Source organism: Crocuta crocuta, unplaced genomic scaffold (genome assembly GCF_008692635.1).
Source record: "Crocuta crocuta isolate KB4526 unplaced genomic scaffold, BGI_CrCroc_1.0 scaffold96, whole genome shotgun sequence".
NCBI lineage: Eukaryota > Metazoa > Chordata > Mammalia > Carnivora > Hyaenidae > Crocuta > Crocuta crocuta.
In genome coordinates this window covers 5,747,811-5,763,335 of record NW_027531522.1, presented here as the reverse complement: position 1 = coordinate 5,763,335, position 15,525 = coordinate 5,747,811, and positions in this window count along the sequence as shown.

Below are 15,525 nucleotides of genomic sequence, written 5' to 3'. Positions count from 1 at the left end.
ACTAATGATCTTTTAATCTACTACAAAACTTATTAAATTATTTGTTTTATTGTCTGCCCACCACTCCCTAGAATGTGAGTCCTATGGGATAAGGACTTCTAGGGCCTAGAATAGAGGTTGACATAAATAGATGATTAATAAACATTTGTTGAATAAATGTAGAAATGATGAGTAAATATTAAAAACATCTGCCCCCCAATGCTTCCTCTTAGAGGGAGAATGATAGCTTCCTGATTAAGAGTAAGATCTCTGGAAACTGATGTGAATTTGAATCCTGGTGTAGCCACTGACTGGCAATGGGACCTTGGGAAAGCCAGTTCACCTCTCTGATCCTTATTCTCATCTATAAATAAAGAATTCACCTTCTAGAGTGAGGGAGAGTAAATGACATATTGCATATAAAGCAAGTATGCCACAGCAAACAAACCGGGTACAAATTTGGCTGGTAAATTATAAATAGTCATTTTCTAAGAATTTTCACTACCTTAACATTACAAGGTGAGGAGATCCGAAGGAAACAGACACTCTGCTTCCACAGCAACACGCTATCTGTAAACCCCCCTGAGGCAAGTATGAGTAACTCATGTTACTTTCACATAGAACAAATTCAGAAAATCATATCATCCTGGTCCTGAAAAGTTCATATTCAAAAAATAGACTCAGATTGATTTATCAGATACTCAAAGTGTCTTTCCATTTCAAGGTATATCAGGATCCATCTCTCAGCAGATGAGATTCAGGACTGGCCCAGACAGGTGAGCTGCTGAAGATGTTGAACACACAGCATAGAAATTATGTAGTTACTTTTCCATTTTTTTCCTAGACTCTTCCAAGTCCAGAGGAGGTTTTCTAGACCTCTAGCTTCCTGTCCAGCATGTAGTTGTACGTCCTGTCCTCACAACAGGAAAGAAAGCTCAACAAACTGAAAATCAACAACTCTTCTTAGATCTTAGAGAATCGAAGTCATGGCGTAAACCACTCTCCCAACATTGAAGAGACAGTCGGGCAGATACAGGGAATCTCAACGTAATGAAGCAGAAACCGAGGAGCAGAAACTCCCACTGGAAGCAGCACAAGGAACAATAGAAATATCCACATGACTCAGACTTTACTTTGGGAGTCTCTAGGGAAACCTAAAGAAAACAGGGAAGACAAAAACATGGCCAGCAGAGGAAACATGAGCCTATGGCACCCGCAGCTTCGGCTTGCAGTACATGGAGAGGCTAACTCCTTGTCAAATAAATGCAAAACCTCAGACCTAATGCCTATCTACCACAGTAGAAATGTCCAGCTTCCAACAAAAAGCCATGTGTATTAAAAGAAAAAAACCACAATTTGAAGAGACAGAGCAAGCAAAGAATGGGACTCTGATATGGCAGAGGTTGGAATTAGCAGACCAGAATTTGCAACTGTGATGAATACACTTAGGACCCCAATGGCAAAAGTGGAGAAAAGGCAAGAAGAGATGGATAGTGTAACTAAAGAGATGAAAATTCTAAAGAAGAATCAGGAAGAAATGCTAGAAATTTAAAAAACAGAAAACTGTACAAAAATGAAGAATGCATTAGACAGGCTCTTCAGTAGACCAGACTCAGGTAAGGAAAGAGTTGGTGAAATTGAAGACCAGTGGGATTTCCTTAAAGAAACTGCATTTATAAAAAGAATAAATGCCAAAGTCCAACATGGAATTTAGAAGATCATATCTGACGAAGGACGCTTGTCATTAGATCAGTTTATTGAACATGGAACACACTTTGGGCTGATTGCTGATTGAATTTGGACTTTAATATCATACTCTTGAGTTTGATAGAGTAAGCATTGTCAAAATGGAATGTTTATGACAAACATTTAATGACAAACATACAATGTTGGCTATTTGATGAAATAATGTGTGTTAGCTGGTGAAATAATTTTTTAAGACAATGTATAGGTTCGGATATTTTCATGAATGTAGATCTGCTTTTATTTACTTAGGGTAAAGCACTTGTCTTTATCATCTTCTCTTTATTTCTTTTTTCTTTTTGTTTTTTTCATTTAGAGAAAGAGAGAGAGAGAGAGAGAGAATCTCAAGCAGACTCCATGCTCAGTGTGGAGCCTGATATGGGGCTTGATTCCATGACCCTGAGATCATGACCTGAACAGAAATCAAGAGTAGGAGAGCCACCCAGGCACCCAGTCTCTTTATTTCATTGGACATATATTAGTTCTCCTAACAAAGCTACTTTCTGTAAACTTGTAATGTGCAATTCCCTGGGTCTTATTACTTATAATTAAACACATGTACCCTGTTGGAATCTAATTCTAAAGTACCTACACCATCCTCCTTTCCAGACTCTGTACTGGCCTTATGTTGTCAACAAATTGCTACTGCATTTCCTGACTTTCACTTTGTCTTGGAGAAATTCTAGGAAATCGGTCGCACAAAGAAGACAATGGTTGCTAAGAAAGCTCTAATTTAATATTTGCAATTTGGGCTGAAGGAATAGGACTTCTCTATAGGATCCCCCAAAGAAAAAGATGCATAGACAAGTTTAATGTCTTGAAAATATATAGATATAATGTTCATGGAGCTGGTAAAAATGTTACTGAGGCAGGTTCCACAAACTTCTCTAGAAGGAGAGAAGTTTGAACCAGTGTCTTATTAAAGTATTTGCAACATACAACGTCATTACTATTGACATTTAATATGACAAAAACACTTCTTGATCCTTGGTTAATTTTCACCAGTTTGCGTCTTCCTGCAATTTGATTTATCTTCATCCCCAGGAAATGACAGAATGCTGAAATTTTATGAAATTTTACTGAATTTTTATATGCATTTTTTTCTAATTTGTTTCTAGGAAGTATTTGCTGAGCATTATGTTATAGCCTAGCATTGCATGCACCTCTGCATCATTGTTTTATTTATGTATTTTTAATTTTTTGTGTTCATTTATTTTTGAAAGACAGAGCACAAGTTGGAGAAGGGCAGAGAGAGAGAGGGAGACACAGAATCTGAAGCAGGCTCCAGGCTCTGAGCTGTCAGCACAGAGCCTGACATGGGGCTCAAACTCATGAACCATGAGATCATGACCTGAGCCGAAGTCAGATGTTTAGCCAACAGAGCCACCCAGGCACCCCGAGCTATCCTCATTGTTTTAAATGAAATGGACAGTTATTTTCATGGTGTACTTCATTAAGCAAGGCACTTATGTATGGCACTATGTATGGAATATTCAACATTTCCCAACTTGAAAACCTCCAAAAGAGGCTCCTTGAAGTAGGCCAGTCTCCTTGTCAAACATAGTCTCCCACTATATTCTTTGCATGCCTATAAAAGGTGCTGCAAACTTATGAGACTCCTCACGATTCCCTGAATATCCAGGATCTGGGCCTTTACCTTTGAGACTCTCACAACACAGACCCAAATCTTTGGACAAAGAAGTGCTCAATGAACATTTACAGTATTAAGTTGGAGAGGAGAAACAAAATTATTTGACTTTCCCAAGGAGGTTGGTGTCATGACTACTCATCGTTTTCTCATACTAGCACGTACACTTTCTACTAGAAGCTGGCCTGTTCTCTTGCATGCAATCTCGTCAGGACTGTCCTTCCAAATGCTTCTTCCTTCCCAGCCAAAATGTGGGCACATGACCCCCAATGGGTCAATCGTGTTGCCTCTCCCAGGGATGTTCGTCTGAGCCAAGTGACACACCATTTTAACCTAAGTGGTCTAACCATCTGTTTCCACTCTAGTCCAGCCGCACTGACTTCTGAGTCTCCTCAAATTCAAAGCCTTTGCTATTGTCCATGTTTCTAACCAGAGTGTTCTTCCACAGAATGCTCTATGGTATTCTTGTCCATCTTGTACTAGGGCTTGCTTGCATCACCTGCTCAGAGAGAACCTTCCTGACGGTGCCATCTAAAAGAGCTCTCTGACCCTTTCTGGTCATTCTTTATTTCTGTTCCTGGCTGTTTTCACCATATGAAATTTCTTTGTATGTTTATTGGTTTACTTGTTCTCTTTCTCTCTCTCTTATGTGGGAGGAGGCAGGTACTGTCTGTCTTATTTATTGAGGAAATTGTTTGCTTGGCACATAGTTCCTGAAAACCATATTTATTGAATGATGGAATAAATAAATATTACATAAACCCCACGGAACTCCCCTGGTTCCCATCCTTTCCTAAATCTAACTGGTTGTTCAGATTTTCCTTTATTCTTCCAATTCATTTCTTTTCTCTTTCTTTCCTATTGTTTTGTTATGCGTAAGATAAAGAATGTAAGCTTCTGAAACTTACAACTGAAGATCCCATCTGACAGAGTTCAAATGCAGTAGTACTTTTTACCTTTGTTCTTATAAAAAGCATCTCATAGCATTCCCGGCACATGAGTAACACACAATTTGTATGAGTTCCCCAGCACTTTCTTTTCCTACTCTCCTCTGGCTAACCACAGGAATAGCCTGTAGAAGACTAGAAAATACAGTAGGTACTCAATAAATGTCAGGAGAACAATCTGTGTGAACTGAAAAGGACCCTGATGGACTGCCTCTGGCTCTAGAAAAGCACCCTCCCCTGTATGAGAGTTGAGACTTGGCAGGTGGCTAGAAGATGGGGAGGAGGGTGCCATCCTTAAACTGACATTTGGATGGATTCAGGCAGGAAAACTGCTTTTATCAAGGAAGCATGCTAACCTTCTCATACCATCTATTCACCTGATGAAAGACCAGAAACTACAAATGTGCGTGTGTGTAACAGGCATCTCTGAGCTTGTCCCTATAAGTGGAATCAAAGATGTGAGACAAGGAATCAATCCAAATGTGAGAAGTGGCCAGAGCCAAGCAGGTGTTTGCCCATCACACAGAAATCTATCAGCACAGCAAGAAGCACTCACAGAGGGCTTGCTACATGCAAAGCACAGGGCTGGGAACCTAGAGGAATTGTAAGAGTCTGCACTCCAGGAGGTTGCTGGACTGTAGCTGAGACAGTTGGGTAATCAATTCATTGCACATCAAAATAATGGGTTTCATATTAATAAAAGCATAGTCCGATACAAGAGAGCAGTACCAACTTATTCATGCAAACTCATCCATGCATTCACGCTCTCATCGATTCAACATTGATTGCCTACATGTTCTGTGCTAGATCCTACGGGTGCAAAGCATTCATTCCAGTGGGGACAGAGCCATTACAATGAGTCTGGAGGATGGAATGATTGGAAAAATTCAAAAAAGGTTGCATGTAATAGTAGCGAACTTTTACTGCCCACTTACCACATATAAGATCTAAGCCTTTCATATACACTAGTTCATTGATTAGGGATCTTAGTATCATATTATTCTTCCCATTAAAGATGGTGATAAATATTTTCCTGAAGAAATTAGCAACATTTACACATAACAATAAGAGATGATAACTTTTGAAGAAATTTTATATGCCAAGAACTGAAATTTCAAGTGCTTAATGTGTTTGAGAATATTTACTAAAAAGTCTATCCCCATTTTTACACATAGAAAGCTGAAGACCAGAGAATTTTCAATCATTAAGTGACAGAAGTAAGACTTGAGTCCAGAAGCTCATTGCTTTTAACCATTACCCCTCATTCTTCCGACATGAATTAAGACATTTGAGCTGGGTCTTGAGGAAGACATTTGCCTCATGGGAAAAAGGGGAGGCATCCCAAGCAGAGGGAGGATATACTGACCTCGTAAAGGGAGGATATACTGACCTCGTAGGACTGCTTTACATAACACCTTACCACAAACTTGGCAGCTTAAAACAATGGTTACTCAGGGGTGCCTCGGTGGCTCAGTTGGTCAGTTGGTTAAATGTCTGTCTTCAGGTCAGGTCATGATCTACCAGTTTGTGGGTTGGAGTCCCAAGCCCCGCGTGGGGCTCTGTGCCTTCCATGAAGAGCTTTCTTCAGATCCTCTGTCCTTCTCTCTCTGCTCATGCTCTCCCTTTTTCTCTCAAAGATAAATAAATAAAAATATATATAAAAAAACAATGATGATTCATTTTTTGGGTGGCTCAGTCGGTTAAGCGTCAACTTTGACTTCGGCTCAGGTCATGATTTTGTGGTTCGTGAGTGCAAGCCCCACTTTGGGCTCTGTGCTGACAGCTAAGAGCCTGGAGCCAGTTTCGGATTCTGTGTCTTCCCCTCTCTCTCTCTGCCCCTCCCCCACTTGTTCTCTGTCTCTTAAAAATGAATAAAGGTCAGGAAAAAAAATGGCGATTCATTTTTTCACAGTTCTGGAGACCAGAAATCTAAACTCAACATGTTTGCAGGTTTGGTTCCTTCTGGAGGCTCTGAGGGAGAGTGTATTCATTGTCTCTCTCCTGGCTTCTGATGGCTATGGGCAATCTTCGGCGTTCCTTGGTTTGCACGTGTATTGCTCCAACCTCTGCCTCTGTCTTCACATGCCTCCTACTTCTTATCTCTGTGCTTTCAGTCTCTTATAGAATATCCACCATGCATTTAGGGCTGACATTAAGGTAAGAAGACCTCAATATCCTTAGTTTAATTACATCTTTAAAGACCCATGTTCCACAGGCAAAAACCTCTTTGACCTCACCTACCGCAACTTCTTACTCAACACGTCTTCTTACTCAACATGGTTCAACAAAATCAAAAATGTACTACTGAGACCTCAAGATAAAAAGCTTTTGTACAGTGAAGGAAACAATCAGCAAAATTAAAAGGCAACAAACGGAATGGGAAAAGACATATGCAAATAACATAACTGATAAAAGGTTAGTATCCAAAATCTATAAAGAACTTATCAAACTCAACACCCAAAAAACAAAGAATAGTCCAGTGAAAAAATGGGCAAAAGACATGAATAGACACTTTTCCAAAGAAGACATCCAGATGGCTAACAGACACATGAAAAAATGCTGAACATCACTCATCATCAGTGAAATACAAATTAAAACCACAATGAGATACCACCTCACATCAGTCAGAATGACTAAACTTGGCAACTCAGGAAACAATGGTTGTTGAAAAGGATACAGAGAAAGAGGATCTCTTGCACTGCTGGTAGGAATGCAAACTGGTGCAGCCACTCCAGAGATTCCTCAGAAAGTTAAAAATAGAACTCCCCTATGATCCAGCAATTGCACTACTAGGTATATATCCAAGGGATACAGATGTGCTGTTTCCAAAGCACATATGCACCCCAATGTTTATAGCAGTACTATTGACACTAGCCAAAGTATGAAAAGAGCCCAAATTTCCATCGACAGACAAATGGATAAAGAAGATGTGGTATATATACATACATACAATGGAGTATTTCTTGGAAATCAGAAAGAATGAAATATTGCCATTTGCAAAAACATGGATGGAACTAGAGGGTATTATGTTAAGTGAAATAAGTCAATCAGAGAAAGACAAATATCATATGACTTCACTCATGTGGAATTTAAGACACAAAACAGATGATCATAAGGGATGGAAGCAAAAAGAATATAAAAACAAGGAGGGAGCAAAACATAAGAGACTCATAAGTATAGAGAACAAAATGAGGGTTGCTGGAGGGGTTGTGGGTGGGGGGGTGGCTATCTAAATGGTTAAGGGGATGAGCCCTGGGTGTTACAGATAGGGGATGAATCACTGGAATCTACCCCTGACATCATTAATGCATAAGGACCCATGTTCCAAAGAAGTTGGCATTCTAAGATTCTGGATGAATTTTGGGGCCACAATTCAGAGGATATATGTCACAAAGGGCATATGGCATGGAGTCTCAAAGTATGTGGCTCAGCCAGGGAATGTGAGATGCCCCGTCCAGCTGGGGGGTTCAGGGGTGCTGCAGTGTGGGTGGAGATGATTCTGGGGTGCGTGGCGTTGGTTTCAGACTGGGAAGAGTCTTGGCCTTCTCCATGCAACAAGAAATCAGGGGAAATTTTTAAGGAAAGATATGACATGATTTGACTCCTTTGGAGGTTTGTGACTCTGGAAATAAAAAGGAAGATGGACTGGAGTGGAGAGGAAACTAATGACAGAAGCAACAGGGAGCTGGCAGAGGTCTGGCCAGGGGCCATGGTTTCATGAGTTGTTCCGCTGGAGAGAAATGAGCAAAACCCTTGGGGTCCAAAGGGTATCATCTGAACTGAGAATTTACTCCTAAATCTGCTTATAACTCTCAATCTCAACTCTTTTCCTTAGACCCAGCAACATATTCTAACAATATAGAAAAATAAATAAAGTGCTTTTTGATCTTAAATTAATGAGCAGGGGCACCATTCAGCTCAATTGGGTAAGTATCTGACTCTTTGATTTCGATTCAGGTCATGGTCTCACAGTTGGGGGGATAGAGCTATGCATCCGGCTCTGCACTCACAGGACGGACCTGCTTGGGATTCTCTCTCCTCTCTCTCTGCCCCTCCCTGACTTGCATGCAAACTCAGTCTCTTTTTCTCAAAATAAATAAACATTTAAAAAATAAACTAATGGGCAAACGCTAACCCAACGATGGAAATTATACCAACTGTTCTGTGACAGATCAAATATTGAATAGGATATTAATATCAAAATAGAATACCAGTTGATGTACACTATGAGATAAGTCGATGATTCCTGAGTCACTGCCCTGTATTAACTATCCTAAATACAGTGCTATGCCTTCTAATCAACGGCTTATACAAACACATAATTGACAAGGGGTGCATAAAATGATTGCACTGCTCCATCCCATAACTAGTATAAATGCCTAGCATTTGCCAGCTGCATAATGCAACTTCCAATTGCATTCAAATTATTACATTTGAATACTTGAAATTTCATGTTGTCAAAAAAACAGCAACATTTTCAAAGGGAAATGAATACGGTATAAATATGTACTCACTTTTAGAAAAACGTACGGCATGTCATTTCCATAATAATCACATGTCGAGAATGAAATTTCAAGTTAAGAAGGGTATTTCTGTTCATGTAAAGATTTTTGCAGACCAGTGTGAGGGCGGTTTCAATTTTGGGGCAAATACTTTAAATAGTTTTCAAAGAGAAACGCTTTTTAAATTTCATTTCTAAGAAGCACGCTTTCTTATTAAAATAATTTTAATGCTTTCTTGCTCCTCATTGATAACAGATCACACTTCTTTTAGAGCATTAATGGCCTATGTTTTATTTCATTATTTGTGCTTCATTTAGCTGCCTTAATAACTTAAGGACACTTAGGCAAAAATCTTCATAATTGCTTCATAGTTGGGCTCTTCTATTTTCAAAAGTTCCCAGACAATTTCAGTGCTGTGCAAGAAGAAAAAAATATGAATCTTGTCACATTATAAATTCAACATTTGGCAGACATATATATAAATATATATATATGTCTATTTCATTTTTCTTTCTTTGGAGCTTCTTTATCTTCTCTCTTTCTATTATAATACTCTTTTAGTTTTAATTCTCAATAGTTTCATGTTAGTTTTTCTAATCAGGTTTCATTTAGATGTAGATTAATAATAAATTTTTCATGAGGCTTCTATAAGATGGTTACAAAATCCATCAGCTTTGCTTTTTGATAGTGAAGTTAAAAAAATGAAGGTTAATTTAGAACAGATGTTTATTTCTTTTGGAAAATCCAAAATGTCTGTGGGCTGATGGATGCATGTACCAGAAAACTATACAGAAGAGAAAGGAATGGTAGCTCCAAAGTTCAGGTCAATGTTACCTTTGGGAGTGTGGGGGATGGGGTGGAAGAAGAATCGGGGAAGAGCCCATGGGGGCTTCTAGGAGATCCCTATTGTTCTCTTTTAAGTTGGGGGAGAAACATATGAGATACCTGTTTCCTTTTTAATCTTTGGATATTTCACATATTTTAGAAATATGTGTTTATACGTGTTCAATATTTAGCAAACAATTTTTACAAAAAGAAGAATCAGATGGAAAAAGGCACTACTCTTTATAAGAAAGTTGCATACATTGCCAGCTTGTTCAACAACTCAATTGAGAGTCCAGTAAGTCTAACTTTTAAATATCTTCCTATAATTCTAATATTCTCAATCCATTTAAAACTTAAATGTGCCCCCCCCCCCAAAAATAACAATAAAAAACAGCAGGCTTTCAAATTTTATCCCTTTGGAAATGCAATCTAAAAAATCATTATCACAGCAAAATTAAAAGAACTCAGAATATACAACTTCATAAAATATGGAGTGCCTGAAAACCTAAGGGAAATACAGTTAGGCCTTTGGTTTGTCCAGTTTTGTGGATTTTCTTTCTAAATTCATTGTCGTTAGTTGTTTTTGACCAGGACAATCTTTCCCAAAATATAGAAAACTAGCATGAAGGATGTTAATAGACATTACATATGAAAAGATTTTGTTGTCAGACAATTGTTGGAAATGCTTATTTCAACAAAGTTAAACAGGTTTTATTACCAGAAGGTATCGCAGAGTCTTGATATGTTCCTGTAGGGTTTTGTTTCGTTTAAATATTTATTTATTTATTTTTGAGATACAGAGAGTGTGAGCAGGGGAGGGACAAAAGAGAAGGAGACAAAGAATCCCAAGTAGGCTCTATACTGTCAGCCGAGAGCCTGTAGCAGGGCTTGAACTCATGAATCCTGAGATCATGATCTGAGCCAAAACCAAGAGTTGTATATTTAGCCAACTGAGCCAGCCAAGTATCACTCCTGTAGGTTTTTTTGTTTTGTTTTTAAAAGTTTACTTATTTTTGGAGACAGAGAGAGAACAGGAGGGACAGAGAGAGAGGGAGAGAGAAGATTTCAGGCTGGCTCCATGCCTTCAGTACAGAGTCCAATGTAAGGCTTGAACCCATGAACCAGGAGATCATGACCTGAGCCAAAACCAAGAATTGGACAATGAACCAACTGAGCCAACCAGGTGTCCCTGCTCCTGTAGGTTTTAAATCTCTAAGACAGAGACTGTGGAAAGTGCTGGTTATTGTGTAGGATTCCTACATTTGCTTTCCTAGACTATTTTTCTGAACCATATTCCACAAAAAAAGTCATTTTGATGTAGCCAACAGTCTCATTCTGATAGTTTTGACAATGACTAAAACTGCTTTCTTGTGTGTGTTAATCTGTGTTAACCAGGATTGGTTTTTTCTTTCCTGTTCTAATTAGTCATAAACTATGGTCACAAATGAGCAATTTTTTAAAAAGCCTAGTTCCCTTGTTTTCTGATACAGGAAGTTTCCACCATATCCTTCACAACCAACAGGGCAAAAAATTGAAAGGTCAGGTGACTCTGGATTGGAGGGACTCAAGAGCCCAGGAGCCTAACTCAATGGTTTTGATGTCAAATGCTTCACAATCATCACAACACAAAACCTTCTACTGAGGTCCTATTCTTCACAGGTAACATAGTCTCTATGAAAATATCTCCATTCTACCCACTCATGGTTTTCAATGAAGAGGTGTGCCTTTCTCTCTGTCTCCCAGACCAAAATTCAACATGGCAGTCTTTTCTTTAGAAAGGCTATTCTCATTGGAGACTAAAAGCAATTATGAACCATCTACTATTGTGAATGTGATAATGTTGGCAATGACTGAAAACCCTTACTGCTCAAAATTTTCAGTATCTTATACATGTCTTACATAAAAGAACTCATCCATCTTATCATTTCAGATCAGAACTTCTTGGCTAGCCAGTAACAATCATTGCTCTACTTATGAATTATACCCAATATATTCCCATGGAATGTGTTGTGAACAGACAAACATAAATTGGATATAACCTACCTCAAAATCCCATGGCTTCTCTCTAGTATGGATAGACACGACTGTACATAGAAAGACAGCATGCGTTCATCGGGAAGTAGATTTCAAGAGTTTCAAACAAGAGTAGTTTATAAAGAGGTGTTCTTTACCTGCTAAGAACATCTAGTAACAAGGATTTTTGCTCTAATTATCAACTGAGGACTCTAGACTTGAATAATACTAGTAATCCCCAATGGAGTCCATTTACTTTTGTCTTTATAGAGATAATAAAATAAGACCACTTAAATATATTGCATGAAATAAGAGCAACATATCTTTTAGGTAGCAGCCAATTTAAGCATGTATATGTAAATATATTCATATATATTCATTCATATACACATATAAAAACACACACTATATATAAAGTAGGTGTGGGCAAGTATATTTACAGAAAGAAAGAGAGATGCTTTGTCAATCATGCTCAATTCCTTTTTACTACAAAGTTGGGGAAAAGTTTAATTAGATATAGTTGAGAAAATATATTAGTTATTATCCATATCCTCCTTTTGTTCGTCTAAGCTAGTTTGGCTACTCTTCTTCTGTTACATTTAGCCCTTTGTCTTCTTCTTTCAGAAAGACCACCATTGTATTACCTTCTTGGCATTTGCAGTACAGATCATTTATATATGATCTCAAAAGTCAGTAAGTATACGAAATTGAAATATTTCTGAAGCACAAATTTAAAGAAAGCACCCACTTAGCTAGTGAGTGAACTTAGCCAACTGCTCAACAACTACTTCATGAGGTTCTGTTCTTGATGCTTTGTTTCAAAGGCAGTGGGTGACGTTCAACATCCTTTACAGCATTTCAATAAGTTATGAGCTATAGTTACATTGGTACCTCTGGGAATGTACTTCCTGTTGCACTAACTGTAAATTTTTCCTTCTCTTAATCTACAAATTGTCCAGATTTTTTAGAATTCACCATAAAGTCTTCCGCATAGAGAAGATCCTCTATGCATTTTAACATCCTCTCCATGAGCAGCAGCCTAGAATTTTACTGTTGTGCCATTGGAAGGCCAGTAGAGTGGGGTCGACAGACAGGAAGGTATTTTGTGGCTGGGGATCTTCGTCCTTCCTATATAACCCTAAGAGAGAATGAAAGAGAAAATACAGTTTCCTTCCCTTTCCCATCTAGAAACCCTGACTTCCTGGGCTCCAAGAGACATGATGAGTAAATCCAATAAGAGTATTAGTTAAGAGCTGGTGTACTCTCCTGTCTTATCAGAGTCTCACCTCCTTTGGGTGATGTACAGCGTGTTGTTTATAAAACAGCCTCAAAAAGAGGAAATATACAAATAATAGACATTAATACAATCCATGTCTTTCCTGGCAGTTGATATGAAATGGCAGTCGACAGCCATCACACAAAATAATATTTTCATGGACACGCGTTGAGGTGAAAAAAACAAAAAGGTGGAATTAGGATGGAGCTTTGCTTTTGTTCTTTGCCCCCTAACAAAATAATGGTAACACTATCGAATGCCTCTGCATGTGTGTGGCCGTGAGCTCAGTGCCTTACATGTGCTTAGACAGGGCCCCACACAGGCACCGATTCATGAGGATGCTTCTATTGTTGTTTCTTTGATGATTATACTGAGGAAACTGAGGCCCATAGAGATTAAATAAATTAGTGAAAGTGGAGACCGGATTGGGGACCAGACCTGGCATCTAATTGCTCTGTTCTGCTGCTCTGTTCCCTGCCTTTTTCATCTCTCCATAGTGAGGGCAGAGACAGGAGGGTAACTCTGCGATGTTGACACAGTTGGGAGAAAACACCATCAATCCTCACAGAACATGACCTGAAGCACTAAACAGGGAAAGTTTAGTCCAGAGGAACAAACTAACTTAACTTTCACTGGCTGGCCTTTGGTGCTGCATTTCCAAACATGCGAAGCTTGGATCAGACTCCGCACTCGTTTGATTTCTACCATGACGAGGTTTCTTTACACTAATTTAATCGCAAGTCTTTCGTTTTGGCATAAATGAAATCACTCCATTATCATTAACATTGTGAACTGATGGAATACCCAGGAGAGGACTGCCAGAACTTGTATTGTGATATGCTTTTCATAAACACAGATATGTCAGAGGGAATCCTAAAGCTGGAGTAAAAGTCACACTTCTATGCATCCTCAGTCTCCTGGGTTTAATCTTAGGGAGGATGCCATTTCTCTAGTCAAATCCTTCCAGAGATTCACTATCGCCTACAGGACTAAACTCAAATTCACCATCCCAGTGTAGCTGATGTGTCTTTCCACACTGAAGGAAGTCTGTCTGCCCCCCACACAGAATGAAGTCAACTCTCATGCATGGAGAAAGCATCTCAGAAAGTTCTCATTACTCTTTTTTTTTTTCAGCTTCTATTAGCAAGGTGTCCTAAAATTTCAGAAATAAAGTGTGAAGTCATGTATTCAATGAATATCATCATTCAAGATTATCTGTCATCCGGCCTGGATTTATCTTTATGACTTTATCTTCAACATCATGGAATCAGTCAGGGAACTCCCTCCGTGATCCCTCAGACAGTATATGATTTGCAACTTTCCACACGCTAGTCGCTCTGTTGGAAATGACCCTCCTTTGTGTACCCATGTGAGACGATAATTATCACGTGTGTAGCTCCTTAACGTGTTGAGGCACCCCTTCCCTGACTGAGACTGGCACACGTTATGAATTCTGCCCTCGAAAGTAGGAACTAATGGATTCTCTGAGATTCTGACAGAGTGCCGGCGTGGGACCTATGCTCTGCCACCCAAGTCTTTGATCGTGACACACAGAGCATGAGCACTTAGGTGAACTTGGCACCTTCTCACTGCAGTTGTGGTCGCAGAGCCTGTGGGCTCCTAATGACTGGGGTTCTGTCAGAAAAGAAGCAGAGACAGCCTCTCTGGGGAATGTGGTTTAAACTTTAAGCTAAGCCCTGAAGGAGGAGAATGAGTGAAGCATGGGAAGAGCCTAGAGGAAAGAATCCCAGGCTTCCGGAGGACCGAATGCTCTCGATGATAAGCTCTCAGGGAGAGAAAAAAGAGGAGACTTTGAAATTCCCCCAGGGAAAACCACAGTGATGATTAAAGGCCCATGAATATGAGTCACAGACAAAGGACAGTGACCAGCCAGCCCTTCACTCCCCTCACAGAGAAAAGAGGAAATTAGAAAATAAAGGATTTCATCTGGAGTAACTTCTCTGTTCCACTGAAGTTTAGGAAATGCTTCAGGACTTCATTTTTCCCACTGCAGACCCATCATCGGTGGACACCCTCTGCCCAACCGACCTGATCTTGGGCCCAAACCGATCACACACAGCAACTCTACATTTCCGGGAAAGTTCCAGTTCGCCAAATGAGACCCCTGAGAGACAGACCTTCCGAAAGTGCAGGTCACATTGGCAACAGTTGAAGACTCGAGCAAGCTACGAAACCCCAGGCCTTGACTAAATGAAGTCCTGAGGTAGAAACCGAACGACGTCTGAGGTAGAAAACTGACCGGTATGTAACCTAGCACACCCAGAACAGCAATGTCCGAATTCACTCATTTAAAATGGATAAACACAAAGACCTGCAGATGGCTGACAGGCACATGAAGAGATGCTCAGCAGCACTCTTCAGTGGGGAAATACGAGTCAAAACCACAATGAGACATCACCTCACACCTGTCAGAATGGCTAAAATCAAGAGCACGAGAAGCAAGAAGTGTTGGAGAGAGAAGAGAGAAAAAGGAACGCTGGGCACGTTTGGCAGGAATGCAAACTGGTGCAGCCAGTGTGGAAAACAGTATGGAGTTTCCTCAAAAAATTAAAAACAGAAATGACATATGAT